Raw genomic sequence first — 20228 nt, 5'->3', positions numbered from 1 at the left:
CCAATTAGCTCCTTTTTTCTCATAGGCTTGAAGACGATTCCTTTCGCTAACATATATCCATTACCATTTTGAAAATCATCTGCTCTCTATGCTCATTCATGGAACACACTCCAAATCCCAGCTGGTTGTCTGAGCTCCCAGCATAGTACTCACTGCATAAACAAATTCACGTCATCTGTCCTCTGTTAAGCATCATCCACATTGGTCTGTGTTCACTGTTTACCTCCCTGCAGCTATTCTTAGCATTTCAGCTTCAGTCAGAATGCATTACCTGAAGTCACATGTGAACAAGTCCTTTTCAAAAGAACTCAAATTTTCCTTGCGTTCTGCATCACTGAGAATCAAAAATAAATTAATACTAGATCTACAAAGTGTGCAAGAGTGAAGTTCCTGGACTAAAGCTGATGCTTCAATAACTTTAGGTTCTTCTCAGGATGGACATATGTTCAAGTTCAAGTTTAATTGTCAACCATACATGAATACAGCCAAATGAAACAATGTCCCTCTGGGGCCAAGATGCAAAACACAGTGTCAACAGCACACAGCACATATAGTTATGCTAGCAGAGAAAACATACAGTCAGAATAAAATAACATAGCTTAAGTCCCTGAGGGACATGGTCTGGAGATCGATGGTGCATGGGATGTTGCCCTGGTCCAGGGTATCTTCTATTGAGCAAACACTGAAGAGCAGCACCAATGGGAGGCACCAGCTCCCAACCCATTATGGATTCCAGTGAGCTCACAGAGGTTTCTATTCTCTTCCACAACTCCTTGGGCATCTCCTCTCCTGGGTGGCCTCACAGGCGATACCATGGCATGAGGGCCTGGTCTGCACAACAACTGAGGCAATGCAGCTCCCTCGCTGTTGGTCTTGTGGATGAAACAGTGAACCACGCTTGCAGTATTCTACATTACAAATGTCCAGCAGGGTTTGGCGATCACAAGGAAAACACCCAGGACAATTACTTACACCAGTTGTTGGACTGCGCACTGCCTCTACACAACTAGCAAGATCAGCATTTGTTGTCCACACCGAGATGCCTTGCTAAAATGGCAATGCGCCTTCTTACATATCTGGTTATAAAGGTTGGCCACATATTGGAACAACTGGGAAAAGAGAACAAAGCTCCCTTCCTGAAACCCATAGTGGAATTTGAACATGTTCTCTGAACTATTAACCCAGGATCTGGGACCTGAAAAAATGAGTGCAGTGTTAGACAACCTGTGGGATTCAAGACGTACCTGGTGTTGAATGCTCTAGCTGTGATCCGACTGCAACTAACCTGAAGTTGAAGCTGAGAACATTCCTGAACAATTGCTTGGACCATTTAGATTTTTAACCTATCTGATGCCTATAAGTTATCGAGAGGACATGGAGAATACTTTTATTCTTCCTTGGGTCATGCTGTAGAACCCTAAGCAGTGAGTTGAGAGTAGGTGGACTTTAAGATTAACATCACATTTGATTCGATATTCTGTGTGATAAGAACCAGATTAGAGATTCAATTCTCTGGTTTGGGTTGAAGCCACAATCTGACAAACTGAGCCAAAGAACTGCCTATAAACTGGGGTCAGGAGGAATGAAATGAAAAGGGCCCACGGCCCTTTCTTCTTTATACTAATCGCTGAATCATTGACAATCTGGTGGGTTTACGCAGTTAGGTAAATTGATATTGCAGGGAAAAGTTATTTTCATATCTGATTTCGTAATATTTTTCTGGCTATAGAATTATCAGCAGATAAGGGTTCATGAAGAACTGGTGTTGTAAAAGCAGCTTTCTATAAAATAATCAGGTTATTGATTATTCAGGTCGTTCTTTGAGAAGTGGTTGACTCAAGGCCACTCTGAAATGTTTTGTTTCCTGGTTTAGTGGTCACTGAGATAGTTTGGTGAATGAGGGCAGGATAAGGTGCTCCAATGATCCAAAAAGTACTTTTGTCCTTCGGCGGGGGTAGGCTGCAGACAGGCCTTTGTATTACACAACTATAGACCAGTGCTTGATTGTCCTTTTAAATAGCACAGCAGCAAACCACTCAATTGTATCACCACCAGCAGGGCAATTAGACACGGGCTATAATTGTGGCTTAATTAATAACAAAAAAATAAAATTCCCAGAGACGGCATCTCCATTGGTTTACTGGAGACAGTTTATCAGCTGACAATCAGGTTTGAGGTCACTGACATTAGTCATGAAATTTGTTTTGTGGCAGCAGTACAGTGCAGGCGTAACAATTTACTGCAACAGATGAATAAAAATTGCAAAAGAGGCACAGTGAGGTAGTGTTCATTGGTTCGTAGGTTGTTCTGATGGCAGAGGCAGAGAAGCTGTTCCTAAAATGTTGAGAGTGGGTCTACAGGCTCCTGTACCTTCTCCCTAACGGAAGGCATGAGAAGAGGGCCTGTCCTCGATGGCGAGCATCCTTAATGAGGATGGCATCTTCCTGAGGCGCCGCCTCTTGAGGATGTCCTCAATGATGGTGAGGGTTATGCCCGTGATGGAGCTAGCTGAGCCTACAGTCTGCTACAGTCTCTTTCGACCCTGAACTGATGTACTGTTCCTTGGAGCTGTTACGTTAATGCACCCCTTGGCAACATTCATTCTCCTAAATTAGATGGGTGGAGTAGACATCATATCTAGAGGTAAGAGTCTAAGCTATAGCCTGCTGAAAGAGACCTGCACTGTTGGAGGTGCTGTGCTTTGGATGGTCTGATCCTTGTGCTGCTGAAGAAAAAGCCAATAGAGGAGCAAGGTGGAAAGAAGATTTATCCTTCCTTCATCACCATAGAAGAAAATTTTCTGTGTTACTTCATTGCTGAATGCAGGGTCTTACTGTGAACCAAATGATATGCTTAGCCATCATCACTTCTCTCTTTGTCAGAACTTCATTGCTGACATGCCTCTCTCAGTACAGTGACACAGTTTGAGCATGTACTCTTGCTCATAGAAATATAGGAAGTTTATAGCTACAGAAGGAGACCTTTTTGTCCATTGTGTTCATGTTGGACTGAGAGGAGTTACCCACTCTAATTCCAGCTGGCACCCCTGGGCCCATAACCGTGTAGATCACAGTGTTTAGATAAACATCCAGGCATTGTCTAGAGGTGATGAGAGTTTCTGCCTCTACCACCCTTCTATGCAGTGAGTTCTGCCTTCCCAAGCTTGTGCATTCAGACATGTTCTTCTGCACACCACTTTTGTAGTGCACTGTTCATTGAGTTATTGTCACCTCCCTGTCATCTTGAAACGGTCTGGCCATTTTCCTCTGATCTCTCTCATTAACAAGGCATTTTTGCCCACAGAACTGCAGCTTACAAGATGTTTCTTTTGGTTGTCCCACCACTCTCTGTAAACTCTAGAAACTGTTGTGCACAAGAACCCCAGGAGATCAGTTTCTGTGATACTTAAACCACACTGTCTGGCACCAATGATTATTTAACAGTCAAAGTCACTAGATCACATTTCTGACCCAGTCTGATGTTAGGTCTGAAAAACAACTAAACATCTTGACCATATCTGCATGCTTTTATGCATTGAGTTCCTACCACGTAATTGGATGATTATGTATTAGTATTAACGAACAGCTGAACAGGTGCACCAGATAAAGTGACCACAGACAATATATGCAAAATCAGAAGTGTTATTCTATTTACTCGTAGTAAAATCAAACAGCGTAGGTAAACACTAGAATGTTTTATTTACAGAATGACTTCAGCTCATACTAGATGTACAGGACCAGGTCACCATCAAAGCTTCTGGTTCCATTGAACATCAAATAATTAGTTCCTCAATCAGTTGCTAATGTTAGTCAATGTTAGTCCACACACATGGAACAAAAAAATGCCCAGTCAGAAGGAATGGCAAGGTCAGTGACATATAGCTCACCCAGAGAACATTGACTTGACCCTTCAGCCAACACAGCTAGCCTTGTTTCAAACAAAGGACTTTCAACAAAGATATCGACATTAACTTCGATTGTGATGAGCAAATGCAGTCCCTCATTCACTCATACACTTCAATCAGTCCCTGATGTGGTTCGATTATCCTTTTTGGTCTATTATTTGTTACCTCAGATGAAATCCTTTCATTTGCTGTGATAATATTATAATCTTTCTGAGAACTCTGATCAATATGTTTATTTTTTTTACACCTATTGGCCTTTGGTGTACTGACAGCTATGAGTTGGAGCTTCTAGTTGTAGATTCACGCGGTTCCTCCTCAGAGATGTCCTTTGCTTCATCTAGATTTGGTAAGGACATAGAGCTACTTCCTCTTGCAATATCCTTGCATAGACCATGTGCCAGAATCATGGTCCCTGATTTGTACTTGATCTCCAGGCTTCAGGACTGTTAGGCTTTTTGCAGTCTTGTTGTGATACTGCTTCTGTTTTACTTTTGCTTTCTCTTTAGCTAATTTCACCTTGCATGCCCCTTTAGGTGTCAAAAGGTTTTCATGCACTGGAAGGTTAGTGTGTATGAATCTACCCATCAGCATTTGGACTGGTGAAAGACCATTCTGCAGTGGGGAACTACTGTAAATCATCAGATTTTGTAGAAGTTCTCTCGTCCATCTTCTCCATGAGGCCCTTCACTACCTTGATCAAACTCTCTGCTGGACTTTTAGATTTTGGGTGATGCAGGCTTGAAGCTATATGTTGAAACCCACAATCACTGGAAAAGGACTCAAATTCACAGCTCGAAAGTTGTGGACCATTGTCTGATACCACCTCATATGGAACTCCATGCCTGGCAAACACAGACTTCAGGAAGTTGATGACCACATTACTGGATGTTCATTGTAGTGTTGCAACCTCTGGGTAACTGGAAAAGTAGTCTGTTACAACAATATGACTTTTCCTATTACAATCAGACAAACCTACTCCAACTTTTCTGGTGCACGGTGTGGTGTAAGCAGCTCTTTGGTCTGTAGGTAAGGCATATTTCACATGAAGCCATGGTCTTGGTTCATTTTTGACCAGTATGTTACTTCCTGAGCTTTAGGTTTACATTTTTTCTTACCAGGAAGCCCTTCATGTATCTTCTGGAGCATTTCCTTGTGTTACAACACTGAAATCAAAAACCTGTTCCTTTTTTCAACCATATCTTCCATTACTAAAAGAGGTTCAAAGGTCAAAGGTTCATTTATTATCGAAGTATAGAACTCTGAAATTCTTCTCCTCCAGATGTCCACAGAACCAAGAAAGAAAACGGCAACACAATCATCAAGCCCAAGTTTCCCCTCCCCACACAAAAAACAAACACAAATGGAACAGGCACACCTCCCTCCTTTGGATAGAAAGAAAGAAAGATAGGGTGAAGAACAAAGAATATAAAAAACTTAAGACTGAGAAAAATTCCAAAGTACCATTCCACACCCAAAACTCAGAAAACCTGGGTAACATTCTCCGGGCACAGTGACAGCCTCTCCGACAGCAGAGTGATTCCATTAGCGATCAAATGGCAGTCTCCCCTCTCCGACGGCAGAGCAATACCACCAGTGATCAAATGGCAGGCACTCAACCTTCTGCGTTTGCCCCGATGTTTCAATCTCCCTCATTGCTTTAATTAGCAAACAATGAAAGCTTTAATTACAGAAATGGAGTCAAACATCAGCTCACGCCCAGCCCCACAGCCTTCCCAGCGAGACGTACATGCATGCTCCCTCAACCTCCCGGAATCCTCTCAGAGACCGCAGTGCCGAAACACCCAAACGATCTCCAAACTGCAAATCACAGTCTCCAACAGTTTCAGAATCATGCTCAAGATGAAAATCAAATGCAAATAACAAAAGAAGTGAAAGATATGGTTTCATGGTTTATCCAGAAGATGTCGACCATGGGAGCATTGTATGCAGGTGCCATCTTGACTGAAAATATCTGACAGTTCTGCTCTGCATGCCCAATAATCCCAAGTACACATTGGACAGTCATTCTTAGCCACTGGCCATTCCTTCTGTATTGCCTCTCAGTACTTTCATTGCTTCATCTGTCCCTGCTGCTTTCCCGATCTTCTCTGTTCTACTGGGAGATACTGGAATGGAGGTGACAATCACGTCAACATAGCCTGTATGTCAGTATTAATCTCTTTGTCTCTCTTTTCTTTCTTGTTGACTACTCGAGACATAGCAACAGCAACAAATATATTTTCCCAATATGTAGATCATCTTCACATCATATTTCTGCAGCCTGATCAATCTGTGCTGCATGTCATTGGTACATTGATTCAGTGGGATGTACATAATTGAGAACAGTGGTTTATAGTCTTTCTCCACTTCAGAAGCTTGTCCATACATGTCCTGATGGAACCTTTTGTACAGATACTGTATGTGTAGACAGAATTCCATACGGTAGCCAAAGAAAGCGATATCTTCCCTTGTTAAAAAGTACACCGTCTCAAACTTGCCTCATCAAGCTTCATCTGCCAACATTCAGAAAATGTGTCAAGTTTGATAAACCACTTGGCATCTGCAAACCGTGACATGATCTCCTCCCATGTTGGCAATTTAAAATGCTCTCTCTTGGTGGCTTTATTGAGGTCTCTTGGGTCTAGACATATCCAAAAGGCTCCATTTTTCTTTTGCACAATGACCAGTGAGCTCACCAAATTTGTTGGTTCTTCTAATCTCTGTACAACATTTATCCGCTCCATGCATGCTAATTCTTGTTTGAGTTTGTCTCTAAGTGCAAACGAAACTTGCATGGAGAACAGGAGCCACTGTCTCATCATGAATTTTGTATACACCAGGTAAGAATCTGAGCTCCTCAAAGGCATCTGTGTGAACTCCTCCTTGAGTGAAGTGTGGTCATCTTCAGACTGTGAAGCCACTATGAAAACTACTTTCACCAGGTTGAGCCCTTCATATACACTTAGACCTAATATTGTCTGTACTCGCTTTTCCACAGTCAGTAGCCCTGCCTTTAGATGCTGCCTCTTGTGCTTAAAGGTCACCATACAGCCTTCTTTTACTGGAACATTCTCTCCAGTATAGCCTGCCACTTTTAATTTCACTGGGTAAATCTTGCACTTTATTTGAGAGGCTTGTAATTATCCGTGGATAACAGATTCACATGAGCTCTGGTGTCAAGCTTGAATGGAATTACTGTCTCATTCACAGTCACTGGAACAATCCATTCTGTTTTACCAGCATCAGCAATCTGCAGAAGATCTACAAAGGTTTCCTCCAGTTCCTCAGCATCTTTCTCTTGGTAACCCCAGCTTTGCAGCACTTTGCAAATTGAGTCTTCTTCCCACAACCATTGCAGGACACATCTTTGGAAAGTACCTTCCTTCACGTATGCCGCATTTGCAGTTTGAGCATAGCTCTTGTACTTTGCCCAACACACACAAAATGCTGGAGGAACTCAGCAGGCCAGGCAGCATCTAGGAAAAGAGTACAGTCAATGTTTCAGGCCGAGACCCTTCGGCAGGACTGGCATCTGCAGATTTCCTCTTGTACTCTGTTCCTCTATTTTCACAGCATGCACTGATGTGTCAGCCCTGTGAAGTATGTTTGTGTGGTCTCTACTGCCCGACACATATCCACAGCCTTTTCCAGCGTCAAATCTTTTTTATAGAACAATCTTTCTCTAAGCCCATTATCTGGGATTTCACAAACTACAAATGTATTTTGCCTGTAATTAGTGAGTTTCTCAAATCTCCAAACTCACAGGACTTACTCAGTATGTGAAGCTCAGCTCAGTATTGGTCAAAGCTAACACCTTGTTTCTGGTCACAAGAAAAAAAACCGATATCTCTCAAACGTGATGTTTTTATTTGGGACAAAGTACTCCTCAAATTTTGCCATCAGAGTGACCAACTTAAAAGCTGTCTCATCAATTTGAAAGCTGTTAGACATGCCCAAAGAACCTTTGTTAATTACATGCAGAAAAATAAATGCTTTCCACTTTTTGCCAGCTACTCCCACACCGCTATAAATATATATTATATCAGCACTTGAAGTGTTTCCTGATGTCCATTAGATTGGCAGTAAACTGCACAGGTACGTGAGGACTTCGGTTATCCATGACGGGAACTTTCAACCTCTCACCTGAATTTCTTGATGAACTTCAGGACACAACGTGCTCTCTCGTCTCGCTGGTCAGCTTTATTTTTCCTGTCAGAACTAGTGTCTCTTTCTCAGTCAGTCACTGTGTTAATTTACGCTCTGTGTTTAGACCTCACGCAGACTTCTGACACCATGTTATGTTTGCTCTTATCAAAGACAGTGTAGGTAAACGGTAGAACATTTTATTTACAAGGTCGTTTCAGCTCGACACTGTGTGCAAGACCAGGTGACCATCGAAGCTTCTGATTGCTGAGGTGAGCCACCCACGCTGCCCACTGGGAACTGAAGCTCTTTGTTATGTACACACATCATAACACAAGGAAAGCATCTGAGTGGAGAAAACATACCCTCAACTGAACCTGTGCAGACATGGCACACCAGGGCCACCGGATCTACAGATGCTTGATGATCTGACGCTCTGTCCACGAGTTCCAAACCAAGCTCCATCACACCAAACAGTCCAACTTGATCCGTCACAGGAGACACCTCACTCATCCGCTTGTCAACTCAAGAGGCCTCCAAGTACATTGAATACACACAGTGGCCACTTTACTAGGTACCTCCCGTACACTTTAGAGTGGCCACTGTGAATGTTCATGGTCTTCGACTGCTGCAGTCCATCCACCTCAAGGTTCGATGTGTTGTGCATTCAGAAATGCTCTTCTGCACTCCACTGGTGTAACACGTGGTTACTCGAGTAACTGGCACATTCCTGTCAGCTTGAACCAGTCTAGCCATTCTCTTCTGACCCCTCTCATTAATAAGGCATTTTAGCCCACGGAACTGCTGCTCACTGAATATTTTTTTGTTTTTTGTACCATTCTCCATAAACTCTAGAGACTGTTTTGCATAAAAATCTCAGGAGGTCAGCAGTTTCTGAGATATTGAAATCCCGTCTCCCCCAGCCCGGCACCCCAAGTTATTCCTCAGTCAAAGTCACTTCTGTCACATTTTATTCCCGTTCTGATGTTTGGTCTGAACAACAGCTGAACCTCTTAGCCACGTCAGCATGCCTTTATACATTGGGTTCTGCCACATGATTGGCTGATTAGTTATTTGCATTAATGAGCAGATGTAGAGGTGTAGCTAATAAAGTAGCCACTTTAGGTTCTGATAGCTGCAGAACAAGGCTATTTTGCCCATTATATTCTCGTTGGACAGGGACGAGTTGGCCACTCTGAGCAGGTTCTGATTTAAACTCCCTCAGACCTTTATAATTTGTGCACTTCTGTCCCTTCTTTTTTTAAGCTTCTCTGCAATATTGAAGGTGGCTGGATGAGACATCAAACCGTGGCCTGTGTATCATCTCAAACTGGTGAAAGGTATCCCAGCAGACTTGTTTCTGATTTTTGCTATGAGATCCCTTACATTGCCAAGAATTCAGTTCACAATCAATACATCAGAACAATGATTCAAAGTACATTTATCATCAAAGTATGTACGCAGTACGCAACTCTGAAATTTGTTTTCCCGCAGGCAGTCACGAAACAAAGGAACACCATGGAACTCGTTCCAGGAAAATATTAAACACCCAACACACAAAAAAGCAACAAGTTGCGCAAATGGCAAAAAACGAGGGATTAACACACTGAATGTTAAACATCAAAGCACCTTGAAAGAGTCTAGGAATGTTCGGTTTAGGTCAGCTCAGTTCAGTTCAATTTAGCACTGTATTGTTTGTTGACTGCAGACCGCAGAGTCAGTCCGACCCGATCAAAATCACACAAAAGAGCAATAAAAAAGGAGTAACCAGCAACACGTATGACATGAACAGCAAACCAATCCACAAACCACAGCGATCAAATGTTGCACAAGACCCAAAAGACTCCGTTCACCTTCGTCCAGCAGCAGCAGGTGAGATGGAGCGGGAGACCGGTGAGATGTAGGCAGATGGTGCTGAAAACCCGCTCACCTTCCTCTCTCGTCCTTATTGTTTCCAGTCTTGCTTGATGCTTTAATGCGTGAGACGGGTGAGAAACGGAGTCGTTCATGGGCTCGTGCCCCACCTCCTGGCCCCTTGGCCTCCAGGACACACCCTGCACTCCAAACTTCACTGAACTCCCTCGGAGACAGAAAAACACCAGATTGCTCAGTCGGTCTTAAAGAATCCTAGTGCAAATCTGCACATACCACTGCAAGAGTACCCCTCAGAAGGTCATGGCAATTTCCTGCTGCTTCTTCTTTAGTGAGAGGTTCATCTGGATATGTGGGACAGTTCCATCTCTTGCTGCCTTCCCCAGAATCCCTACCTCCAGCCTTAGTGATGTTAGGGCCCACGTGTGGATGTAAGAGACTGTGAATGATCCACCTGGGCTCCCTTCTGTTGTTCTCATCATCATAGCCAATTCCATGTGATATGAAGAACCAGATGAGATTTCTGGATTCAGCGAAAGCTGAGGGTTAAAACAACACCTCAGCTAAAGATCAACACTCGAGACAAAGCTACTTCACTAGACAAATTTTTCCAGTTAGTTGTAATTGGTTTATTACTATCACAAGTACCAAAATATGGTGAGAAGCTTCTGTTGCAATGCCATACAGATGGATCATTCTACACATAAATACACCAAGGTTGGGCAAAAGGAGAAACAAAACAAAATGCAGAATATGGTTTCACAGTTACAGAGAAGGTTCAATGCACGTAGACAAGTAAAGTACATCTTCAAGTACCTAGGACATTTTTAGGGAGCGGTGTCTTGAAAAGACAGCATCCATTAGTAAAGACCTCCAGCACCCAGGGCATGTCCTTCTCTCACTGTTACCATCAGGTAGGAGGTACAGAAGCCTGAAGGCACACTCTCAGTGATTCCAGAACAGCTTCTTCCCCTCTGCCATCTGATTCCTGAATGGATATTGAACACATGAACACTAACTCACTTAAAAAAAATACGTTATTTTTGATTTTGAATGATTTTTAATCTACTCAATATAAGTATACTGTTATTTATTTATTTACCTATTTGTTTGCTTGTTTGTTTAGTTATTTATTCTCTTCTATGTTATGAATTGCATTGAATTGCTGCTGCTTAGTTAACAAATTCCACGACACATGATAATAAACCTGATTCTGAATACTGAACAAGGGCTGTAATGAGACAGACTGATAAAAAGTTCAACTTGAGCAATTTTGAGGTCCATTTCAAGGTCCATTTCCTGCTCAATAGCAGCAGGATAAAAGCCCAGTGGTTCGTGTTCTCAAGCTTTGATCTTCCGCTCAGTGGGAGAGAGGCGAGTAAACAATGACCGGGATGGGATGGGGTCTTTGACTAGGTTGGCTGTGTTCCCAGGACAGCAAGAAGCATTGACAGAATCAGTGGAGGGGAGGTTGGTTTGTGTGATAGACTAGGCTGTGTTCACATCTCTCTGCAAATTCTTTCAGTCTTGGGCAGAGTATTGTTGTACTAAGTTATAATGTGTCTGGATAGGATGCTTTCCATGAGGTTTCTGTAAAAATTGGTGCAGGTTAACCTTAATCTGGTAGTCTAGTTGGCCACTGTACTTTACCCCTACTGTATAATTATGTGACCGAATCAGGGGGAGAGGGGAACAATGAGAATATGAGGAGAATAATCATTGGGATTAAAGCAGAATTAGTATAAGTGGGTGGCTGATGGTATGCAGGGACTCAATGAGCTGAATGGCATGTTGGCATATCTCTATGATTCAATGAGTTAAAGTATTGCTATTTACATGACCACATGGAAACTTTCTCAAGTTTGTCCTGTAAGCAAACAGCAGGGCAAATACCATTGGACTAATAATCAGCCAGTGAGTATAGATCAAGTTATCAGCAGAGTGATAGAAAAAGAGCTATCAGCTGAGACTTACTCACAGGTAACCCACTCACTAACACCCAGTTTGGTTTCACCAGTTCCTTCTGACTCCAGACTTCATCGCTACCTTGATCTGAATGAGCACCACGGAGCTAAATGCTGGAGGTGATGTGAGAGTGACAACTGCTGACGTTGTAGTCACCCAGTAAAACTGAAGCTACCGTAGTGAGCCTGAAGGGGAAAGCACAGCGGTGGTTGGAGTCAACCCTCACCTAAAGAAAGTTGGTTGTGGCTACCAGAGGCCAGTCCATTGCACTGCCGGGATGTCACTACAGAAGCTCACCTGGGCTTCTCATTGGTTTATTTATTATTTGCATTTTTCCTCTTTTGCACATTAGATATTTGCCAGACTTTTCATCAATTTATGGTATTGCTTTATTTTCCTGAAAATGCCTGCAAGAAAATGTATTTCAAGGTGGTACATGTTGACGTACACTCAACGGCCACATTATTACGTACCTCCAATACCTAATAAAGTGACCACTAAAAAAGTGTTCATATCTTCTGCTGCTGTCGTCCATCCACTTCATGGTTTGACATGTACACTCAGAGATGCTCTTCCGCACATCACTGTTGTAATGTGTAGTTATTTGAGTTACTGTCAGCTTGAACCAGCCTGGCCATTCTCTTCTGATCTCTCTCATTAACGAGGTATTTACATCCACAGAACTGCTACTCATTGGACTTTTTGCACCATTCTCCATAAACTCGAGAGACTTGTGTGTGAAAATCCCAGGACAACAATGGTTTCTGAGATACTCAAAGCACCCCTCTGGTACCAATGATCATTCCATAGTCAAAGTCATTTAGATAACATTTCTTCCAAATTCTGATGTTTGGTCTGAACAGCAACTGAAGCCCTTGACCATGTTTGCGTGCTTTTATGCATCAAGTTGCTGCCACAGGATTGGCTAATTAGATACTTGCATTATACCTAAAAATATGTACTTTGATAATAAATTTACTTTGAACTTTGGGCTGTGCTTTAGTCACAACCATCTTCACCTGTCTTATCAGCGATGTCCCTTACATTACAACATTTGAAGTGGACAGGTATCATCCTATGTCTGTATACAGCAAGTCCAGGCAACGTTCCGACACGTAGCACTAGGTGGAAAGCAAGGCAAAAGTGTCAGACAATGACTATCTTCAATAAGAGATAGTTGAATCACCTGCCATTAGCTTTGATCTTCAATAACCTGAGTGTCAACATTAACCAGAAACTCATTTGGAACCAGGTACATAAATACTGTGGTGATAAGAAGTGATCTTAGGATGGGATGTTGAATGGTGAGTGACTCACCTCCTGATAACGCCATGCTCATTTGGAAATATATTGCTAATCATTCATTGTCACTAGGTCTAAATTCTGGAATTCCCCCCGGAACAGTTGTGTGCCAGTGTCTTCACCTGGTTGACAACAGTGATTCAAGAAGGTGCCCACACCCATTTTCGCAAGGACGTTTAAGGATGGGCATAAAATGCTAGACAAAGGATAATAAAAAACTCAATGACAATCTCTCACCTCCTGAAGAAGCGGCAAGATTTCACAGGGATTTTGAGGAGATTTGGTACTTCCCCAAAGACTCCAGCGAATTTGTACGGCTGTACTATGGAGAGCACGCTGACTGGTTGCATTAATGCCTGTATGGAGTGGCCAATGCACAGGATCACAAACATTTGCAGAGGGTTGTGAACTCTCTACTCCATTATGGCCTCTAGCCTCCTCACCACTGAGCATATCTTCAAAACCCAATGTCTCAAGAAGGTAGCATCCATCATAAAGGACCCTCACCATCCAGGCCCTCCTCAGAGAGGAGCTCCAGGAGCCTGAAGACGTACACTCAACATTTTAGGAATAGCTTCTTGGGGACCATGAACTCACGGACACTTCTTAACATTTGCTCTTTTTTGCACTATTTATTTATTTACATTTCTCAGTGTAATCTATAGAATATTTTATGTATTGCACTGTACTGCTACCACAAATAACAAATGTCAGTAATAATAAACATGATAAGACTCTGTTACGGATTTCTTTCCCTGACCAGGCCCCAGTTGTAACACCAACAAAGAATAAATTTGGTATGGACAGCGACTTCTTTGAGCTCATCTGCAGAAACAACCTAATTTCTTCCTCTAATATCTCTCTTTTTCCTTTTCAAGGTGGATCGGATGGGGTTATGTCGAAGACCCTGACTGCGAAGTACACTCAAACTTTGGTTCTTTATGGTGAGGGGACCCACTCCCGGGGCTCACTGGTCAGCCGTTTCTCGATATCCCAAGGACAAGCATGCCTTCAGGGTTCAGAGGCTTTGTGGCCCAGCGGACGAGCCAGTTCTATGATGGTGCCGCTGACTGAAGTGCCACGGGAGAAAACAGAACATCAGGAGCAGCCGATCAGTTATCAGGGACTCTGTACCCGGTGAATCACATGCTCTCTCTCTTTCTCTCATTGATGGGGAAGAGTTTGTTGCTGATTTTCAAGGTCAGAGAACTCGGAGAACAGCAATGCAGCAGACTTTAACACCCGAAACAGTGAGTTGTTTATCTTTGTTGGTCTCCTTGCTCACTGTGAAAGGGGGATCCATTTCCATATTAGGTATGTCAAATTACAAAAATACAACTGCAGATGCTGTGGATCAAAGAATACGTACACAACGCTGGAAGAACTCAGCAGGTCAGGCAGCATCCGTGAGAAAAGAGTAGCCAACGTTTCGGGCTGAGACCCTTCATCAGGAATGGGGGGGTGGAAAGAGAGGGCCGAAGCCCAGTAATAGAGATAGGGAAGGGGGTAGGGCCTAGAGGTGCCAGGTGGAAAACCAATCAGAGGAAAGATAAAGGGGGGAGGGGGAGGGGATAAGCATGAAAGAACTGTAGAGATAAAGAAGCAGAAAGTTGAAAGGGGAGAGAGGCAGAGAGGGACCTGGGATAGGGGAAGGGGGAGGGGGAGGGAATTACCGGAAATTGGAGAATTCAATGTTCATACCACCAGGCTGGAGGTTACCCAGATGGTATATGAGGTGTTGCTCCTCCATCCTGAGTTTGGCCTCATCATGGCAGTAGAGGAGGCCATGGATGAACATATCTAGATGGGAATGAGAGGCAGAGTTGAAGTGGGTGGCAACCGGGAGGTTGCAAATGTCACAAATGTCTATTGCGACAGATGGAGTGTAGGTGCTCGACGAAGCGGTCCCCCAATCTGCGTCGGGTCTCGCCGATGTAGAGGAGGCCGCACCGGGAGCACTGAATGCAATAGACGACTCTAGCAGATTCGCAGGTGAAGTGTTGCCTCACCTGGAAGGACTGTCTGTGGCCTGGAATGGTGGTAAGGTATGTCAAATTGTTGGGTGAACAATTAGCTTTTGTTGTACTGCGGATCATGGTCTTCTGGGGCTTGGCAACTGCTTGCTTGATAGGTGGAGGGTGCTGATGCATTTTTTGCTGAAGAAAGTGGGGAGGGTAAAGATCTTTGCCACTGCTTGTGTGTGGGGGCGTAGTGGGGGAGAGAGAGATTGGGAGAGAGGGAGATTGAGGGAGAGAGAGACAGATTGAGAGAGGGAGATCGGGAGATCAGGAGAGAGGGAGAGGGGGAGAGTGGAAGAGATGTAGAGAGGGAGAGTGAGGGAGGGGGAGAGAGAGAGAAAGGGGGGGAGAGAAAGACAGAGAGAGAAAAGAAAAACTATCTCCTTTTAAACCTTGAATCCCAATTCCTCTTTTGTCACAATAATCGACTGCAATGTGGCAGAAATGAAGATCATTCTCCAATTCCCCTGAAAATATGTATTTTAAGTACAAATTTATTTCAGCTCTAGTCAGATATAATCAATCATCTTGAACAGATTATCAGCATAAATACAGATAGCATGAACAATGGTAACTCAACCAGTGAGCAGAGTTCAGAAAACCATTCACAACTACTCGCTGGTGATGAATGAGCCCTTTCAGTTGGTTCACCTTATTACCTCCAAAGTCTGTTTCTAATCAGTTGTGTCATGGCCCCTCTCCCACCCATTATCAACAACACAACGTCCTAACCTTATTCTGAACACATTCATGTTCCAATCACAAGCAAGAGAAAATCTGCAGATGCTGCTAATCCAAGCATCACACATGGCCCAGGCAGCATTTATGGAAAAAGAGTAGTCAATGTTTCAGGCCGAGACCCTTCAGCAGGACCCACTTTCATGTTCCACTTCCTTTTAACATTTCTCATGTCCTCTTCTGAAAATGATGGGCATTCAGATGGTGAGACCGATGCAATCTTAGCAATGTTAAGATATTATTTCAGTAGAAATCATCTAATGGATGGCCAGAGTGCGACTCAGGCAAATGCGTCTGATGAAGTTCTTCTTTCAGGTAGGAAACTGAAGTCCATAGCTTGGGTGAGAAGGTCGGAAGCCATGTTAGTTAATCTGACTGATTAATGATAAGAATAATAACCACACAGCCTGATGGCCAGAACGGCAAAGGTTAACACCGCATGTAAAGTGGTTGTCCGTGGTATTGTGGATTCAGGCAGAACTGCTGTCTAGTCCTGCCGCACAAACCAACATCCTGAGCCAAGAGTGGGTTCTGAGATCAGAACACATCAATCAACTCTGTCCGCTCCGTCCCCACCCCCACCAACTACCCCACCTTTTGGTTCAGGTGTTCAGGGCATCACCATGGCTCCTCTAGCTAAATGTCTGTTGGGCAAAGCCTCTTGCTGAGCATTTATCTGGGGCATACAATTCAGGGGGCCGTAATAATTCAGTGTAAAGCTTCAGAACAGTTCTCATATTCTGCCAGACTCCAGAATTTAACCACTCGCTTCAGTCTGTAGTGGTTAATGTTCATTTGGGTAGCTCCTCCGTAGCCCCATGAAGCTGATGTCCCATTGCGGCATTGAAGTGGGGAAAGGCGCAAGATGCGGTGGAACCCATAAGCGATGAGGCTGGAGCTTCGATATGTGGTCAGCCACAGTCAGTGGAGCCAGCGCTACAGAGTATGGTGCCAGCATCGAACTCAAAGAATGTGGCACAAGGGGATAGTAACTGGATGGTAACGGGACCTCTGAGGCTTTCTTTGTAACCGCACCAGAACTCTGCAGGGAAAAAAAACATCACAAGCTTGAAATGCAAGCAGGGAGAACTCACAAACTATTTGTTAGGCTGATAAACACCTCCAACCATTAACGCAACCCACCACCCCTCCAGAACCACTACATACACATCATCCGGCATTCCTTTATGTACATACAATCTGTCTATGCATAGAACAGTTACTTGTACATTGTTTTATAGGATTGCTTTTATATTTATATTTATTGTGGGCTTTTTGTTTTTTTATTGCGTCCTTTATGTTTATTGTGTTTTTATGCTGCATTTGATCCAGAATAACAATCATTTTGATCTCCTTTACACTTGTGCTCAGAGGCATGACAATAAACAGTATTTAATTGTACTTCACATCAATGGGGAGACAGATAAAAGAAAAGCCAAATTGGTTATGCTACAGAAACAATTAATGTCCTATTCAGTAAGAGCCAGTAAAGCCAAGGATAATGGAAGAATGGAATAGTGCAAGTGAAGGTATGGGGAATAGACCTTCCAAGGAATTGATTGTGGAGAATTCCCCCTCTGTATTGTTACCCCCATATTATCAAAAAGCAGTGGATGGTTAAAGGGTAATATATACAGAATTCTGGAGGAACTCAGCAGGCCAGGCAGCACCTATGGAAAAGAGTACGGTCAATGTTTCAGGCTGAGATCCTTCACCAGGATGGCAAAGAGTCTCAGCCCGAAATGTTGACTGTACTTTTTTCCAAAGATGCTGCCTGGCCTGCTGAGTTCCTCCAGCATACTGTGTGTGTTGCTTGGATTTCCAGCGCCTGCAGATGTTCTCTAGTTTGTGGTGGTTAAAAGGTGTCTGATCATACCACCAAATTCACAAATATGAGGAGAGTATAGATGAGCTGGTAAGGTCAATAATGGTGTGTTGGTTACTCTGTGCATGACTCCATTACTCTGTGATTCTATCAAGTATAACTACATAGCCAAGCATAAGGCCATTCAGCCCCTTGAACATGCTCTACTCCAAAACAATCCTGATTGTTTCTCTACCTCACTCTCTCCCCATCTTTCTCCCAGAACATGTTTAGCCCTGGTACCTTGTCTTCCACAGCTTTCTGAGGCACACAAGACTGGGCAGTAAGGATATGTTGACCAATTGTGTTCTATCCTTCATACAAACTCCACTCCTCAGAAAGAAGAGATCATTTACGAAGAATGTTTCCACCTTTCATTTGATGTAAATTTAGTCAAAAGTGCTACACCTCCATTTCCCAACTCACTATTTCACTCATTCACCTTTTTCTGGTGTAGTGACCTATTTTAACTTCTGCCGTGTTGCACATTTGTACAGATGTACCATGGAGAGCTTTCTAACTGGTTGCACCACTGTCTGGTATGGAGGGACCACTGGAAGTAATCTGAAAAATCTGCAGAGAGTTGTAAACTTGCCAAAGGCTCTTGCCTCCCCAGCATCAAAGGCATCTTCAAAAGGCAATGACCTTAAAAATGGCATCTATCAATAGGACCCCACCATTCAGGATGTGCCTTCTTCTCAGTGCTACCACCGGGGAGCCCGAAAATCGACGCTCAATGTTTTAGGAACAGCTTCTCATCTTCCACCATCAGATTTCTGACCAGTGAACCAATGAACATTACCTCACTATTTTTGCTCGCATTTTGCACTACTCATTTGGCTCTAATACCTATATTTCGTATGGTTATTTATAGTATTGTGGCGAGCATTCATTCCATGATTACAGAAGAGAAAAGCTCATTTATCTCAACTGACATCTTTATTGCGATAGGCACAAAAACAGACCGGGCACTATGACCCAGGGAGAGAACCCACACACACTTACTGAAGGGGTGGTGATTATTACACACCCTGGTTACAGTCAGGGTGAACCTCAAACACACAAGTGAACAACTGCATAACCCCAGCTAAAATGTAATGATAAATTAGCATTCTACCATAATCCCACAAATGCATTTTAAAATAAGAATAATAAATAGCGCTGGCCACTAAGAATTCTGGGACAGGCTGTCAACCATGTTCCCCTCAACCACCCCCCCCCCACCCTGCCCCACAGCGCTAGCGACACTTCCCCAACCTGAGGGGGTCAGCCATCGCCGGAAACCCCAGAAGTCCTGAAGGTGGTCAATGTTGTCGCCTGGGATTCTGGGGGTGTCTGTAGCCTCCCCACCCCCATGGGAGGCATTGTTTGGTGAGGTAAAAGGCACGTGGAGTGTCACTTCCTTCCTTCAGCCTCGCTGGATTTGTGGAGGCCAAGGGCCGCTACAGCACCAACTGGTCACTCTGCAGCAAGACCCCATCCGCTACTCAGGCAACTGCATCCAGTGTACCATATGTTGTATTGGAGATGCAGATGCGCATTCCTCCCGGCCCCTTCCAGTGCCTTCCAACCCTGGGTGATAGTCCCTTATTGTGGGAGAGGCAGAAGACCCACTCCGGGGTCCCCACCATGTACTGCTGCATTGGTGCCCTAGACTGACATCCCGGCCCCTTTTGGGATCTGCACGCATCGCAGAAGTGCACCAACAGCTCCATGCCGTGCCTGTACCCAGGCCGTTGGGTGCATTTGCGCAGATTCCCCAACATCTTTGCGACCCCGAAACAGCCGGCCCCCACCAGCCCAGCCATCGACCACAGCACCGTGGTGTGGAGTCCCTGGGGGAAGCCACCGTCTGCAGGAGATATCTGTCGGCATTGGAAAACTGCCACCGGCGGAATAGCAACTCATGGCGCATCTCTGGTGTTCCCCACTGTGAGCACAGGCTTTGGTCTCTGGATCCAGGCCAGAGATCGCTGCCCACTTTGGCCACTGACCCGCGCTCCGCCATCCCCTCCCTCAGGTCGCTTGCCTGCTTCTGGTGCAGCTGCCACTGAAGTGCCTCTCCCACCGCTTGCCCCTGGCTCACTGGGGTGTGTGTCACTGTGGGTCCGCTTCCTGGAGCTGCCCTGCCTGAGAACCACGGCTGCAGTACTGAGGTAAAGTGTCACCTCAGCACGTCCACATGGGTGCCCCAGCGGGACGGCAGGCCCTGACCAATGATGCACGAGTCCCATCTGTCAGCTAGCCTCTCTTCATGCTCTGCTGTGCTTTTCCCCACCTCTTCCCTCTCATTGCCTCAAAGTCACCGGTGACCACAGCCAGCTGAACCGTTGCCCACCCAGGCTGGGATGGTTGGTCTGTGTTGGGGAGGACTCTAGGATGGAAGGTGGTGATGGTAGACCCTCTGTCCACTGACACCCGG

General features: G+C 44.3%; 1 long non-coding RNA gene across 1 annotated transcript; it reads left to right on the top strand.

The window, feature by feature from the left end:
- Window positions 1–2352: 2352 nt before the first annotated feature.
- Window positions 2353–18991, top strand: LOC132397802 (uncharacterized). Its single transcript, XR_009513455.1, has 3 exons — window positions 2353–2643; window positions 14065–14436; window positions 18304–18991. It is a non-coding gene; the product is annotated as an uncharacterized LOC132397802 (long non-coding RNA).
- The last annotated feature ends 1237 nt before the right edge of the window (window positions 18992–20228 follow it).

This window comes from Hypanus sabinus, chromosome 8 (genome assembly GCF_030144855.1).
Source record: "Hypanus sabinus isolate sHypSab1 chromosome 8, sHypSab1.hap1, whole genome shotgun sequence".
NCBI lineage: Eukaryota > Metazoa > Chordata > Chondrichthyes > Myliobatiformes > Dasyatidae > Hypanus > Hypanus sabinus.
This window is presented reverse-complemented; position numbering and strand designations above follow the sequence as displayed.